This window comes from Grammomys surdaster, unplaced genomic scaffold (assembly GCF_004785775.1).
Source record: "Grammomys surdaster isolate TR1022 unplaced genomic scaffold, NIH_TR_1.0 242, whole genome shotgun sequence".
Classification (NCBI taxonomy): Eukaryota; Metazoa; Chordata; class Mammalia; order Rodentia; family Muridae; genus Grammomys; species Grammomys surdaster.
Genome location: NW_021604687.1, coordinates 9,708,554 through 9,725,659, shown reverse-complemented (window position 1 = coordinate 9,725,659; position 17,106 = coordinate 9,708,554). Strand labels below are relative to the sequence as shown.

The 17,106-nt window shown below is 41.8% G+C and overlaps 1 non-coding gene across 1 annotated transcript; it reads left to right on the top strand.

The window, feature by feature from the left end:
• Nucleotides 1–7,349: 7,349 nt before the first annotated feature.
• Nucleotides 7,350–7,485, top strand: LOC114627125. The gene has a single exon (XR_003712337.1). It is a non-coding gene; the product is annotated as a small nucleolar RNA SNORA2/SNORA34 family (small nucleolar RNA).
• Nucleotides 7,486–17,106: the final 9,621 nt, after the last annotated feature.

The window sequence follows — 17,106 nt, the reverse complement described above, 5'->3', positions numbered from 1 at the left end:
AAAAAAAAAAAAAAAAGAGAGAAGTTAGTGAGATCATAACAAATAGATAGTCATGGCTGTACATTTTTTTGGGTGGGATTTGGGGTGTGTCACAGAGTCAGGGCTACCAGGAACTTACCATCCAGGGAATGAAGTCACAGACAAATGGCCAGTGGATACCAAGATGGATGCCTGCATAAAAGTGGCGTTTCTTTAGCCATCACATAGAAATGGTAGCTGAACAGAGCCTGAGAGAGATCCAGCAAACAGTGTTCCTCCACTGTTTCTGCTTCAGTCCTACCTCCAGGTTCCTTACTTTGAGTTCTTGCCCTGATTTCCCTCAAAAGTGGACTTGATGTGAAAATGTAAGGTAAATAAAACTTTCCTCCTTAGTTGCTTTTTGATCATAGTGTTTATCACAGTTACAGAAAGCAAACTATCATGGTTACTTTTCTTTGTCAGTCTGACAGGACTTATGATCACCGGAGACAGCGAGGCTCTTTTTTAGTTTGTCCATGGGGCCATATCCAGCTGGTTAACAGATGAGCAAATACCCATCCCAGATGTGCTTGCATTAATTATCTCATGGGCGGGGTCCTGATGAAATGAAAGGGAAGCCGGGCAGTGGTGGCACACACCTTTAATCCCAGCACTTGGGAGGCAGAGGCAGGCGGATTTCTGAGTTCGAGGCCAGCCTGGTCTACAGAGTGAGTTCCAGGACAGCCAGGGCTATACAGAGAAACTCTCTCTTGAAAAAACCAAAAAAAAAAGAAAGAAAGAAGGAAAGAAAGAAAGAAAGAAAGAAAGAAAGAAAGAAAGGAAGGAAGGAAGGAAGGAAGGAAAGGGAAAAGGAGAAAGCCACGGGTCACTGGAATTGCCCTTGTCTCTGCTGCCTGGGCAATTGCAGTAGCCATGTGAACATTCTATAACACATGTCCTGTTGACATCATCTGAACCACTCTTCCAGGCCTTTCTTGCCATGATGGACAAAGACCATCTGGATGATCCAAAATGAGTGTTGTTGTTGTCGTCTGTCATCATTGTCTCCTCCTCCTCCTCCTCCTCCTCCTCCTCCTCCTCCTCCTTCTTCATTTAATGTACATGAGTACACTGTAGCTTTCTTCAAACACAGCAGAGGAGGGCATCAGATCCCATTACAGGTGGTTGCGAGCCACTATGTGGTTGCTGGGAATTGGACATCTGGAAGACTAGTCAGTACTCTTAACCTCTGAGCCATCTCTCCAGCCCCAAGTGTGTTCTTCTATAACTTGCTTCTGTCAGGCATTCTGCCACAGAGACACAAAAGCGATAAATATAGCCTGTTGAGAGACAGAGGGTCTGTCTGAAGAAGGGATGTCCTGGCTAGTTTTGTGTCAACTTGACACAAGCTAGAGTCAACTGAAAGGAGGAAGCCTCAATTGAGAAAATGTCTTCATAAGATCCAGCTGTAGGGCATTTTCTTTATTAGTGTTTGATGGAGGAGGGTCCAGTCCATTGTGGGTACTATCATCTCTGGGCTGGTTCTATAAAAAAAGCAGGCTAAGCAAGCCATGATGAACAAGCAAGCCAATACACAACTCCCATCCAGGGCCTGTGCATCAGCTCCTGCCTCAAGCTCTGCTTGAGTTCCTGTCCTGACTTTGTTCAGTTGACTATGAGGATATGGAAGTGTATGCCAAATAAACTCTTTCCACACCAACTTGTCATGGCATTTCAATAGTAACCCTAACTAACACAAAGGGCATGGGGGCCCTGTCTGAAGAAACATAACACGGAGAACTTGTCCAGAGAGGAGTTAGATATAAGTTTCACAAAGAGGAAGAAGATGCTGGCTCTGTTTGGAGAAGTTAGATGGAGGACTTTCCTCTGATCAGGACCAAAATAATGGATGCTCTGGTTCACCCAATGTGGCATGACTTAGAATTTTGTCATTGTCTTTACATCCTGAGGTATCACTTTATTTATTTATTTATTTATTTATTTATTTATTGGTTTTTGGGTTTTTTTTTGTTTTTTTTTTTTTGGGGGGGTTTTTTTATTTTGTTTTTTTTCAAGACAGGGTTTCTCTGTGTAGCCCTGGCTGTCCTGGAACTCACTCTGTAGACCAGGCTAGCCTCGAACTCTCGAACTCAGAAATCCGCCTGCCTCTGCCTCCCAAGTGCTGGGATTAAAGGCGTGCGCCACCACCGCCCGGCTGAGGTATCACTTTAAACATTGTTCTTACCTTATGTGGTCAAGCTAGCTATGTGGCGCCTCACTGGCTTCTTGGAGAAGGATGATGATGATGAGGAGGAGGAGGATGAGGAGGAGGAGGAGGAGGAAGAAGAGGAGGAGGAGGAAGAGGGGGAGGAGGATGGAAGGAAGGTAAGTTTGGAAGAGGTTGTAGCTTATAATGGAGGAGGCTAGAGCATTCTTCTGAAAAAGCCAGACGTGGCCAATTTTCAAAGACGTTTTCTTGATACCCTAAGGTGTTGAAACGATTTTCACGCACAGTGTGTTGGTACAGATGTAGGTTAGGTTTGTATCAGGAAACAGTGAGGATCACTTCGCTGAAGCGGAGGGAGGCAGGCACTAGGCAGGAGGACCACAAGACTGGGACCAGAGCACCTGACTCCCTTGGTCACTCCCCTGTTTCAGATCTTTAGTAGCTTTGTCTCTAATCTACAAAATGAAGTGTCAAGTTGGAATGAAAAATGAATTCCTGTCAGCCTTGAAGCTCCAATGTGTTAGGCAGGGTGCCACCATCCTCTGCTTCCCCAGTCTTAGTCTTCTAGCTTCTCCACGTGTGTCCCAACCCGTGCTCCTACTAGCAGTCCTGCTGTGCTTCTTTGTGATTGGCTATCTCCATGCCACAGTCCGCAGAGAGGAAAGCTCTGATTCAGTTTTGCTCAGCTTCTACGGTGCAGCCATCCCCACTCCTGGAACACAGGTGCCATTGAGGTATTTGCTGTGCAAGTGTCCTTGTGGGATGGTAGTACATTTTTTGGGTATAAGCCTAGGAGTGATATGGCTGGGTCTTGAGGTAGAACGGTTCCCAGTTTTCTGAGAAACTGCCACATTGATTTCCGTAGTGGTTGTACAAGTTTGAATTTCTACCAGCAATGCTCAACATCCTCACCAGTATGTGCTGTCCCTTGAGTTTTTGATGTTAGCCATTCTGATGGGTACAAGGTGGAATTTCAGAGTCGTTTTGAGTTGCCTTTCCCTGATGACTAAGGACATTGAACATTTAAGTGCATCTTGGCCATTAGAGATTCCTCTGTTAAAAATTCTCTGTTCAGACCTGCATCCCATTTTTAAATTGGGTTACTTGGGTTGTTAGTGTCTAATCTCTTGAGTCTGTTACATATTTTTGGATACTAGCCGTCTGTTGGATGTAGAGTTGGTGAAGATCTTTTGCTAACCGATAGGCTGTCCTTTTGTCCTGTTGTCCTTTGCCTTACTGAAGATTTTCAGTTTCAAGAGGTCCCATTTTTAAATTGTTGATCTTAGTGCCCGAGCCATTAGTGGTTTTTTTTTCTGTTTGTTTGTTTTAGAAAGTTATCTCCTGTACCAATGAATTCAAGGCTATTCTCCACTTTCTGTTCTATTAGATTTAGTGTATCTGGGTTTTGTTGTTGTTGTTGAGGTCTTAGATCTACTTGGACTAGACTATATATATAATTTGTATTTTCCTACATGCAGACATCCAATTAGAACAGCACCCTTTTTTGAAGATGCTCTTCATTTTCCATTGGTTTATTTCTGGATCTTTAATTCAATTGCATTGATCAACCTGTCAGTTTATGTACCAATACTATGCAGTTTTTATTACTATTGTTTTGTAATACAGCTTTAAGGGATGGTGATATCCCTAGAAGTTCTTTTAGTGATGCTTTGACTTCTTCCTTTCCCATTTGTATCCTTTTGATCCCCTGTAGTTGTCTTATTTCTCTAACTAGAAATTCAAGTACTGTGTTGAATAGATAGGGAGAGAGGGGAAAAGCCTTCTCTTATCCCTGATTTTAGTGGAATTGCCTTAAGTTTCTCTCCATTTAATTTGACGTTGGTTATTGGATTGCTGTATATTGGTTTTTATTATGTTTAGGTGTGCACTTTGTAATTACTTATGTCTCCAGGACTTTTATCATGAAGGAGTGTTGGATTTTGTCAAAGGCCTTTCCAGCATATAATGAGAAGATCATGCGTTTTTGTTTTCTTTCAGCTTGTTTACATGGTGGATTACATTGATGGATTTTTCACACATTGAACCACCATTGCATCCCTGGATCAATTTTGATCATGGTGGATGATGTCTTTGATGGGGTTTTGGATTCTGTTTGCTAGTATTTTATTGAGTATTTTTGCATCAATGTTCATAAAGGAAATTAGTCTGAAATTCTCTTTATTGTATCTTTGTGTGGTTTACATATCAGTGTGACTGTGGTCTCATAGAATGAGTTTGAGAATATTCCTTTTGTTTTTATTTTGTGGAATAGTTTGAGGAATATTGGTATTAGTTCTTCTTTGAAAGCCTGGTATAATTCTGTGACAAAACCATCTGGCCATGGTGTGTTTGGCTTTTCTTGTTTGTTTGTTTGCTTTTGGCAAGGAGACTTTTAATGACTGCTTCTATATCCTTAGGGGATTATAGAACTATTTAAATACTTCACCTGATCTTGATTTAACTTTGATAAGTTGTATCTATCAAAAAATCTTCCATTTAATTTAGATTTTTCTAGTTTGATTCTTTGAATTTTCAGTGTCTCATTGTTGTGTCTACCTTTTCATTTCCAGTTTTGTTAATTTCGGGTACTGAAGTCTTCCACCATTAATGTGTACAGTTCAACATGCAGTTTAAGCTTTAGTAATGTTTTATTTATTTATTTATTTATTTATTTATTTATTTATTTATTTTTCGAGACAGGGTTTCTCTGTATAGCCCTGGCTGTCCTGGAACTCACTCTGTAGACCAGGCTGGCCTCGAACTCAGAAATCGGCCTGCCTCTGCCTCCCAAGTGCTGGGATTAAAGGCGTGTGCTATCACCACCCGGTGTAATGTTTCTTTTATGTCCTCTCTGTAGATTTTTTCCTTTGATGAGTAGGAAGTGTTCTTCCCTATCTCTTTGGATTAATTTTGGTTGAAAGTATGTTTTTTTGTTTTTTGTTTTTTGCATATTATACTGGCTACTCCACCAGTTTGCTTCTTGGGTCCATTTGCTTGGGAACCTTTTTTCCAGAACTTTACTCTGAGGTAATGTCTACTTTTGTTGCTGAAGTATGTTTCAATATGCAGCAGAATGATGGATCCTGTTTTCACATCCATTCTGTTAGCCTGTGTCTTTTTATTGGGGAATTGAGTCCATAGATGTTGAGAGATACTAACAACCAATAAGTGTTAATTTCTGTTATTTTGATGTTGTTAGGTATTTGTGTGTATATGTGTGTGTGTTTATTTGTGTGTGCTTTACTTGTTTTTGTTTTTGCTAGTGTAGAATTATTTCCTGTGTTTTCTTATGTGTAGTTAAACTCCATGGGTCATACTTTTTCTTCAAGTATTTCCTGTACAACTGGATTTGTGCATAAATATTGTTTAAATTTGTTTTTGTCTTGGTATATCTTGTTTTCTATATCTATGATATTTGAGAGTTTTGCTGTGTATAGTAGTTTATGTTGGCATCACTGGTTTCTTAGAGCCTGTAAGACCCTTCTAGCTTTTAGTGTCTATGTTGAGAAGTTGGTTGTAGTTCTGATAGGTCTGCCTTCGTATGTTACTTGGCTTTTTTCCCTTGCAGGTTTTAATATTCTTTCTTTGTTCTGTAGGTTTAGTGTTTTGGTATTATATGGTGGGAAGATTTTCTTTTCTTGTCCAGTTGAATTGGTGTTATGTAAGCTTCTTGTATGTTAATATGCATCTCTTTGTTTAGGTTGGGAAATTTTTCTTCTATGATTTTGTTGAAAACATTATCTAGTCTCTGGGGCTGGGATTCTTTACCTTCTTATATTCCTATTATTTTTAGGTTAGGAATTTTCATGATGTCCCAGATTTCCTGGATGCTTTGTGCCATAAAATTTTTAGATTTAACATTTTCTTTGACTGATGCATCAATTTCTGCTATCATATCGTCCACACCTGAGATTCTCTCTTCCATCTCTTGTGTTCTGTTGGTGATGCTTGCATTTGTTCGTGTTATCTTTCCTAGGTTTTCTATCTCCAGGATTCCCTCAGACTGTGATTTTTCTCTTGCTTCTATTTCCACTTTCAGGTCTTGAACAATTTTAGTAATTTCCTTCACTTGTTTTGTTGTATTTTTCTGTATTTCTTTAAGAGATTTATCAGTTTCCTCTTTAAAGACCTCTATCTGTTTGATTGTATTTTCCAGTATTTCTTCGAGGGATTTATTCGTTTCTTCTTTAGAGGCATATATCATCTTTATAAAGTTGGATTTAAGGTCATTTCTTGTGCTTCAGGTGTGTTAGGGTTTCCAGAACTTCCTGTAGTGGGATAGCTTTGCTCTGAAGGTGTCACATTGCCCTGACACTTGTTGTTTGTCATTTATGCTTGCCTTTAGCCATCTCGTCATCTGCGGATGTTTCTGGTGCAGCAGGTCTCTCGTGGGTAGCCTTGGAATGAATGCTCTTGGTATAGAACAAGAAAGAAAATCCTCCCACTACATAATAATGAAAGCACTACATCTCCAAAACGAAGAAAGAATAATATTAAAAGCTTCAAGGGAAAAGGGCCACGTAACATACAAAGGCAGACCTCTCAGAACTACACTGACTTTTCAACATAGACTCTAAAAACTAGAAGAGCCTGGACAAATGAGTAGTGGCCAGACAGTGGAGCTTGGGGGACAGCAAGGAGCTAGCTCAGGGCAGCTGGGCATGCCACAGGGGACAGGTAGGGGAATGAGATCTAACCTGGATGTTCTTTGTTTGTGGACATGGTGGAGGAGAGGGGAGGCCAGAAAATGGAGCTGTCTTTGACTCGGTTGGTTGCGTGTCATTGGGTCCTTTTCCCCTAACTGGACTACCTGGTTTGGCTTCATTGGGCGAGGATGCCCTTAAGCCTACTGTGTTGGCATGTCCCAGGGTGGGGTAGTAGCTAAAGTGGGGCTTCTTTTCTGAGAAGAAGGAGAGGGGATAATGGACAGAGGGATTTGTATGGGTGAGACTGAGAAGAGAGGAAGGATGGAGGCCCCAATCAGAATGTAAAGTAATAAATAATAATAATAGAAAGGAAAGGGATTATAGACAAAGCAGTCCTAGAAATAATGTCTTTTTCCCAAAGAATTAAAAAAGATGGCCTCTACCTTCTGGAGTATGCTGAAAGTGTGGCAAAGGCTGACACTTGACTAATGAATGCAGACCAACGAAAGAACAGCTTCTTGGCCCTGAATCAAGGCCGGCAGTTTACTGAAGCTGTTGGTTTCAAGCAGGAGCCTACAGAAATGTCTTTCTGTGGTCTGTTGGCCATTTTAGAAATGTATAAATCTAATGGTCAATTCATTAGAAAGAACATCTGGAGAGAAAAAAAAAGAAAGAACAGCTTCAGTAGATAAAAGATTCAGTAGAGACTAGAAAACAAGTATTTTGACAAACTCCTATAAATGATGAGAGACCAAAGTTAAAAGATACTGATAATAAACAGAAAAAGGTAGTAAAGACCCTCAGAGATAGATTACACAGTGCTTTATTAACTTTAAATTTTTGAAATGCTAATGAGAAATAATAATAATAAGAAATAAACAACAGCAGCAGAGAGACATTGATAGTTGTACTGGCTGGTTTTGTGTTAACTTGATACAAGCTGGAGTTATCACAGAGAAAGGAGCCTCCTTTGAGGAAATGTCTCCATGAGATCCAGCTGTAAGGCATTTTCTCAATTAGTGATCAAGGGGGAGGGCCCCTTGTGGCTGGTGCCATCCCTGGGCTGGTAGTCTTCGGTTCTATAAGAAAGCAAGCTGAGCAAGCCAGGGGAAGCAAGCCAGTAAGTAACATCCCTCCATGGCCTCTGCATCAGCTCCTGCTTCCCGCCCTGTGCGAGTTCCAGTCCTGACTTTCTTTGGTGATGAACAGCAATGTGAATGTGTAAGCTGAATAAACCCTTTCCTCCCCAACTTGCTTCTTGGCCGTGATGTTTTGTGCAGGAATAGAAACACTGACTAAGACAATAGTCTTAAAAAAACCCTGCTGAATTATTAAATCAGTCTGTATAATTAAGGATGAGTTGATCTCAGAATAAAAACTGGAATATATGTTACATTGGGGAAGAAGTTTTGTCTTTGTTTCCACAGCAAAGGAAAAAACTGTTGATACTATCAAAACTGATAAGGATTAAATTTGAACAGGAGAGACTTCCTAAATAAGCAGTGGCGATAGTTCATAAGACAGCTTTGTTATTCAGTCCAAACTAACTTATAAAGACTAAGGCAATAGCCAACATCAAATTAAATGGAGAGAAAATTAAAGCAATTCCACTAAAGTCAGAGACAAGCCAAGACTGTCTCCTATCTCCCTATCTCTTCAAGATAGTACTTGAAGTCATTGCTAGAGCAATAAGACAACTAAAGGAGATGAAGGAGAGACAAATTGGAAAGGGAGAAGTATTGCTCTACACAGATGATATGGTAGTATATATAAGTGACCCCCCAGAATTCTACCAGAGAACTCCTACAGATGATTAACACCTTAAGTAAAGTTGCTGGATACAAAATTTAAAAATTCAGTAGCTCTCTTTTATACAAACGGGCTGAAAAAGAAGTTAGGGAGACAACACCCTTAACAATAGCCACAAATAATTTAAAATATCTATGTGTATCTCTAACCAAGCAAGTGAAAGTTGATTATGACAAGATCATAAGTCTCTTAGGTAAATTGAGTGAGATTTCAGAATATGGAAAGATCTCCCATGTTTCTGGATTGGTAGGATTAACATAGTGAAAATGGTCATTTTACCAAAAGCAACCTAGAGATTCAATGCGATTCCCATCAAAATTCCAACATAATTCTTTATAGATTTTGATAGAGCAAGTCTCAAGTTCATGTGGAAAAACAAAACAAAAAGGATAGCTAAAACAATCCTATACATACACACAAAGAAAAAGAGAGGGTGGAAAAAAGAAAGAACGAGAGAAAGGAAGGAAGAAAGAAGAAAGAAGAGAAATTATGGAGGTATGACCATCCCCGATTTTAAGCTATAATAGAGTTATAGTACAACCCCATTTCAAATGGCCTTGCTTACCACAATTAAAACATCTGCCAACTTTTATTTTTCTTAAGATTTTTAGAAGTTTCTTCTCCTATCAAATTAGCATCATAAACATGAGGTCCAATATCAGCTGTACCTCTAATTGATCCTCTGTTGAAGCTGCTCTTGTTTTTAAAGGTCCAGTCACCCTTTTGCATTCTGAATTAGCATTTTCAAACGTCAACAATTCAATCCCTATTTTTCTGACTTCTGAATCTGATATTATTCTATTTACAGCTGAAGTCAATCTTTGCAAAAAAAAAAAAATCAGTGAAAGCTTTCTTCAGGACTTGTATAATTTGAGTGAATAACTCAGCCTTCTTTCCTGAATCTTCAGCCTTATCCCAAGCATTTAAAACTGCTGGGTAACACAGCACCTAGGCATAACCATCAAATTCAAGCTGGCTTTGTAACTCAGCATATTTAGCTTTCCCTAGCAGTGCATCCTGGGAAATATCAGTGCCTCTTGTCTGATTTCCTTATTCTATAGCCCTGGCTTCCTCTTTCTACCATGTTTGTCATGGTAACTGAAGACCAGCTTCAGATATTGTTGCTGCCAAATCTTCCTAGTCTTGAGGTATAATTTTATTCTGAGTTGTTCACAAATTTAATATCTTCTTCACATAGGATGATTGCGTACCACAGGAAATGATTGCTTCCTTAAATCTCTTGAAATCTAATATATCTTGGTTAATTTTAAATAAATAAATAATTAATTAAATAATCCATTTAATTTCTCCATAACCTTGGGGGTACTTACTGTCTGCTGGTATGGCTTGTACAGTAACTGAGTAAACTAAGGTTGATTTTCTAACAAGCTTGGGCCATGTCCTTTCAGTTTTATTATGCTGTTGTGTGGTAGGCTCTTATGTAAATTCTTCTGACTATATCTGAGTATTTTTCTTATTCTCATTTATAAGTCTTACTAATTTTTCTTCTAAGACATGTCTTTTTAAAAAAAATTCTTTTTTTCAAGATTGATTTATTTTATGTATTCACCATTGCTCTCTTCAGACATACCACCAGTAGAGGACATCAGACTCCATTGCAGATGGTTGTGAGCCACCATGTGGTTGCTGGGAATTGAATTCAGGACCTCTGGAAGAGCAGTGCTCTTAACCACTGAGCCATCTTTTCAGCCCAAATGTGTAGCCCAGGCTGGCCTCGAACTCGTGATCCTCCTGCTTCTGCCACCTTCAGCCAATCTTACGGGCATGTGCCACCACTGCTGGCTTGTGTGTCTTATCAACCCATTTTTCCTATGCATGGGTACAGAAAGCCATTATGGCTATTAAGAATACAGAATAAAATGGCAAAATGATAACAATCATAATGGGTATTGAGCCAATTGCAGTGAAGTTATTTGGGTTTTCATTTTCTGCTTCTCTCTTCAAGCCATCTAGAATAGCACTCTACAGGGTCTTCAACCTTCTAATATGATGCTTCTCTTCCTTAATTCTATCCTTGAAGACTTCCCAGGTGACTTCTAAAATCTGGTGGCTTCTCAGACTGTCCACAGCAGGAGTGATCTTTCTCTGTCTGTGGAGTCTTGCCAGATGTTAGAGAGCCAAAATGTTGTTTAAAAACAAAAATCCCAGCCATTTAATTTTACCAATGAAAACGCAGGAGCCAGGTGCTAGGCTGAAACACCTGCTAGCTCAGAGAGGCAGAGAAAGTACCCAGCTGGCCTTCCCACTAATGTCCCAGAAGGAAAACCTCCTTTCTTCTTCTCTACCGTGTCTTAAATAGCCTTCAGCTCTTAAATACCCTTAAACACCCTCCTTCCTGTTTACTTATGTTCACTCCCTACATCTGGTTAGTTGCTCTGCCTCTTGACCTGGGGTCGACTTTATTGGGTTATAGGTGTGTCCTAGTGCTGAGCTACACCACAACAAGGTTTGTTTTTGTTTTTAAGTAAATAACACAATCTTGGGGTTTACAGTTGACCAAATATCCTGCAACGTAAGTCAGAATGTTCCATCCACTATGTGAATTGCACTATCTGACCACTCTTCTGGTTGTTTTTAAGGCATGTTTGAGTGCATCATCTTGGGAATCCCAATGAACGTTAGAACTGGGCTCTCTAAGCTGTTGCACATGGCCAACAGGGACCCAAAGCCACCCAGAGGCCACTGATCCTTGATCCAAATGAATTCCCCGTCCCACTTGTCACATAGATTATGATATGAGGTCACCATTTCTGACCTAGGCTCATTGTCCTAAGTCCTGATGAATGGAAGAACTTTGTATCCTTAAGACAGATGCCTGCATGACCTTACCATGATCAGACATGAGGTCCATGACCTCAACAATTGCTCCTTGGATGGGGAACAGAGGATGTGTTACCTGAAATGAGAAGCCTCGGTGCACATTCTAACTCACTGCAGACGATCCCAAGATGTGCCCACATCTGCCTGTGAGTCAAGTCTCGGCACACAAAGGCCAGGACAAATGCTGGTTTTCTGTGTGCATATGGATGAGTGCCCATGTATATATACATGTTTGCATGTTTGTGTGTCTCTGCAGGCTCTGCAGTCCATGGTTCTTTTTTTGGCCTCAGGATTTACCTGTATAACAGTTTCAAGGTGATACCAGTGCTGAGGTTTGAGAGCCACACTTTAAACAGCACTGCTTTGGCCATAATGTGGTCAGTCACATTGTCAGCACGTCTGAATCCCTTGGACAGTTTATAAAGCTGTTCTGACATTGTGTCTCATCCCAAGGATTATGTGCAATGTCTGCCACTGTAGTATTAGTTACCCAGGATCTAGATTCCCTGCTGTAAAAATAGGAGAAAAGTCTTAGTGGGTCAAGACCTGTGTCATAGGCTTCTGAGAACATAACGGGCTAAACTGCCCCACCAGGTCTACTGAGTGAACTCAGCCAGCCAAGACACCCTCCATATGGATGCCTAGCCCCTCTGTCCTGGGGTCAGAATAACAAGTTTCAAAAGCACCAGAAGGAGCCAGGATATAGAATCTAGAATGTCGCATTCCCTGGGCTAGAGAAGTCTAGGACACAGCCCGAGTTCATGTAATCTTAGTGGCCTGTTCTCATGGTGTTTGATCCTCCTGGAGCCAGACCCTACCACAGGCCAAATCCTTTCCATGAGAAAGCATGGAACATCAGCAGGTCATGTCAGACCTCCAGTGGTTGGAGCTTGAGAACACCCAGTACTCAGAGAACTTCCAGGAGCTCAAGAAGGAGATTGGTTTCTATCTATAAGTACGTGTCAGGGAGCCCACCAGATGTGGAGTGGCCATTTCTGCCTTTCTTTGTTTCTGGACTGGAGATTCTTCAGCTGTGGTTCTATGCCTTCTGCTTTTTAGCCATCAGTGTGCCTTGGGCCCTTTGGACTCAGTTTTGCTAAGTGTTACAGACTGTTATCCCTCCCTGCATTGTCCTGCCTCCTCAGAACAGTGATTCCTATCGTGAGAGGGTTATTAGGCAGCCCTGAGCCTCTGGGGCTCAGGCAGGGTGTTACAGAGCTGAGTGTCATGGAACACACGGACAGAACATTCTCCCCATGGTCCTACCTTGAGGTTATTTGCCCTCTACTTTTTGATGTTTCCCCAATACCTTGGAGAGTCAAGGACAGGTGGAGAGTTCTCTTTCTTTTGGAGGGACATGGATCCCCACTGGTGTTGGGAACTTCAGAAATCATTTATTCTTTCCTGAATTTGCTGTGCTCTGCTTTTGGTCTAAGTGGAGCCTTCATGGGTGTACTGTACAGGGCTCTTCTGTGGGTGTGGGAACCTGGGTGTTGGTGGGGTTAACAGGGCCTAGAAGTAGAAGGAGATTACAGGAGTTTACTATGCAGAGGGTGTTTCCAGCAACATCCACAACTGGCTCCTGATGGGGCAGACTGAAGAAGAAGGTGGATATGCTGAGGCAGGAGAACAAGAAACTGCAGGAGGGCTGGGCGGTGGTGGCGCACGCCTTTAATCCCAGCATTTGGGAGGCAGAGGCAGGTGGATTTCTGAGTTTGAGGCCATCCTGGTCTACAGAGTAAGTTCCAGGACAGCCAGGGCTACACAGAGAAACCCTGTCTCAAAAAAAACAAAATAAAAAAACAAAACAAAAAAAGAAACTGCAGGAGGATTTGGCCCGGCTACAGCACCACTTCCAGGATTTGAAGCCAAGTGATAAAGACCAACAGGAGGAGACCAGTGACCTCCAGACCCAGCAATAGCAGGTGGAGACAGGCAGTTGGGTCAAGCTAACGTCTGGCACCATTTGCCCATTGGACGCCTGCCTGCTCATGCACCCATGTCTGCTTTCACCCATCACCTTAGAAATCCACACTCCTAGCCTGCCACTTACCTCATGTACTGTGATTGTTCATTTCTCTGTCTATACATAAGGTCTCTGGGAAGTTAACATCTTGTGAGAAACTGAAGTATTGTGCTAGTCTAGCCAACAAGAACTTCTATCAGGAAACAGTGTGTTTGATACTCTGTGTCTGAGCCATTGCAATCCCTTTTGTGATCTCTGATATGTTCTGAGCAGGCTGTCCTTGAACTCACAGAGATCTGCCTGGTTCTGTCTTGTTATAATTATTTAAGAATGGCCACTGGCTCAAGTTGACTATCTAAGCTGCGGCAGCTCTGCCTACCTCAGCTGCCATGTTTCTTGGCTGGAGGCCATGTGCGCGCAGCAGCTAGAACCAGCTAGCCAGGAACACCAGCTCTGCCGCCTCACAAGACGCCAGCGTGGGAGATGGCTCTGCCAATCTTCCACACTGTCTCCGCAAGGCTGGGTATTGCCCAGACCATTCTGCTATCCATGAGGGCTCGGTAGGAAAATGAGACTCTAATGCTTAAAGATTAATCAAAGGCTTATATATTTGGTAATGATCAGTAACAAGATAGCCATACAATCAGAAGTGTAACCTAGTACCCAACCTAGATATACCAACTACCTTTGACTGCTACAGACACGTGAACATCCGTCTCCATCCCCCCTCCTCTCTCTTTCTCTCTTAGCTCCTCCTCTTCCTTTCCCTCCTCTCCTCTTTACCCCTCCTCTTCCTCTCCTAACTCCTCCCACACTAGCTCTTCCTACACTGTCTCCCGCTTGATGGAATCTCAAGGTGGGCACCTTTATGCTTCACTATATTTATATTTTTCTTCAGGAACATACCCTGTAAAGATCAGATTCTACTCCATTAACAGTGCTTTCTGCCATATTTACCCATTTGTATGAAAAGGATTCTCTGGATTGAGTGGATTAAGAAATTTTCAGGATGAAACCAGGCAGGGATGATCAGATCCTTCACAGGAATGTTGTCTATAGACTCCCATAGAGAGCCAGGGTGCAGTTTCCCAGCTCTTAGTACTTAAAAAAAAAAAAAACAGGTTTGTGTTGAGTGCCAGAGCCTGTGCAGGGCCATTGTTCTGAGACACACAAGTGGAGAAATGCTGCTCCAGCAAGACAGGCTGTATCTTACAAGTTGGCTGCTGTCCCAGACCTGTAATCCTAGAACTCACAGGCAGAGATGGATCTCTGTAAGTTCCAGGCAGCCTGGGCTATATAGTGAATGTCCAGCCAGCCAGGGATACACATGTGGATAGTGTCTTGTCTGCCGATAATGTGGCTCACTACATGGATACTTGATGATGTAATCACTATCATACTACATCCATGCTGTCATTTTGCTACCCCTAAAATATAGTACTCCAGGGAGCTGCAGAGATGGCTCAGTGATTAAGAGCACAGATTGCTTTTCCAGAGGATCTGAGTTCAATTCCCAGCAACCACATGGTGTCTCACAACCATTTGCAATGGGATCTGATGTTTTCTTCTGGTGTGACTAAAGAAAGCAACAGTGTACTCACAAAGTAAAATAAATAAATAAGTCTTAAATAATTTTTTAAAAAAACTGTATAGTACTCTTTAACACACAATCATTGTTGATTCTGTGGACCAAGTATTAAGAAATGTGCCTACGTTGCTGTACAGATCCTCAGGAAATACATTCACAAAGGAATATAAGAGAAATCAGGAAACTCAGAGCCAGGTACTCCAGTTTTTCTTGTAATACTGTATCAGTTATAACTACACAAAAGAGATAATGACTCTCCAAATCTTGGAACATAGCTTTTTATAAACACTGTTGTCCTTGACCATGCCTTTGCTGTGCCTTTCTTGTTGTTTAGATTTATTTTTATTATTTTACGTGAAAGGTGTTTTGCCTATTGTGTGTCTGTGGTCCTCCTGAGTGCAGTTCCCTCAGAGGCCACAAGAGGGAAACTAACTCCTGCAGTTGGGTTTTGTCCTTGCAGTGCATGGGCTGTATTTGTTGGACTGAATCACCTCTAATTAAAGGGGAAAATTCTGGAGATGTGTAGGTACAGGCACATGAGGTAGGCATGCTCATCATCTTAGGCTGCTAGGTATCTATGCAGGGCTCTGGGTTCAGGATCATGCCACAGCATCACTTATTTCCAACGTTAGAGTGGATCTCTCCCCTCTAAACTAGGATGACAATGCAGACTAGGCACATCTGATAACTACAGAATAGAGATTAGCCTCCTGGGGGCTGGAGTGGGATAATGAATCTCTTTTGATAACAAGAAAAGTATCTTATCTAAGCAGCGTTGGGAGGAAGCTGAAGAGCAGCCACAGTAAACGGAGCCTGCAGCGATGGCTACACGTTTCCAGTGGGGAGCATGCCTACACGATCGTGGAGCATAGGAGGGATGGTTGAAGCTGCCCCTTTTGCCATGGCAGATCTCAGACTATATTGAGGAATTTTTTCTTTCAGGGAACTGTTTTATGATTTATGGGATGAAATTGACTCGCTGAGACTGGAGGCAAGTCAGAGAATTAAAGTGTGGAGGAGGTAATCCAGTGGATCCCCAGACTGCTACTGGCAATCCTGGGCTTTTAAAAGCTCAGCTTCCAGAGAATCAGAGTAGAGGCTCTGGCTACTTTCTGCCATAGGTCACCTGTTTGGTTTTTTTGTTTTTGTTTTTGTTTTGGTTTTTCGAGACAGGGTTTCCCTGTCCCCGTGTAGTCCTGGCTGTCCTGGAGCTCACTCTGTAGACCAGGCTGGCCTCGAACTTGAAAATCCGCCTGCCTCTGCCTCCCAAGTGCTGGGATTAAAGGTGTGCGCCACCACTGCCCAGATAGGTCACCTGGTCTTTATGAGCTGACCCTGATACAGAAACCACCATCCATAGACACACTGGAAATTAGGTGAAACTGGGTGCTACTATATTGGATGGGTCACCTTGTCCATTTTATACCTGAAAGGAACCTGGGTCTGGCTACGCCTTACCCACCTGTGGATCCTCAACACAGTGTGGGGTTTGTTTGGTAAATGCTTACAGATGGGTACATTAACCTAGCTTCTTCTAGTGGCACACGTGACACAAGACAATAGTTTCAGAACATCCCTTACCAGACTAAACTGTCTTTAGTATACAGTGTGAACTGGGGTGCCTTCTTCTTTTCTTTTTTTTTTTTCTCTTGAAGATAGCTAAAGATTCCCAGTGTTGAAAGCATTCTGTCAGCCATTTGGGAGAATCAGTCTCAAGATGGCCATATTGCCAGCTGAGTGTCTTCATCCAGCTTAATCGTTTTAGAAGCTGAATGGAGTTTCAGACCTGGGATTAATTTAGTGGTAGAGTATTTGCCTTCCATGCACAATGCCCTAGGTTCAATCCTAGCCCTAGGGGCTACAGGGGAAGAAAAGAAGTGAAAGACCCAATTATATTCCACACATAGCCTACAACAAAAGAGAGTCTCCATAGAGGCTTTTAAGTCACTCTAACCTCCAGCCTCCCCACAGCTCCCTCCATGGAAACCATTTGTTAATGTGTATTTTTTTATTAATGTTAACATTCATTCTTGGGGCAGAAAGAATGTGCACAATATCAATAATACACATA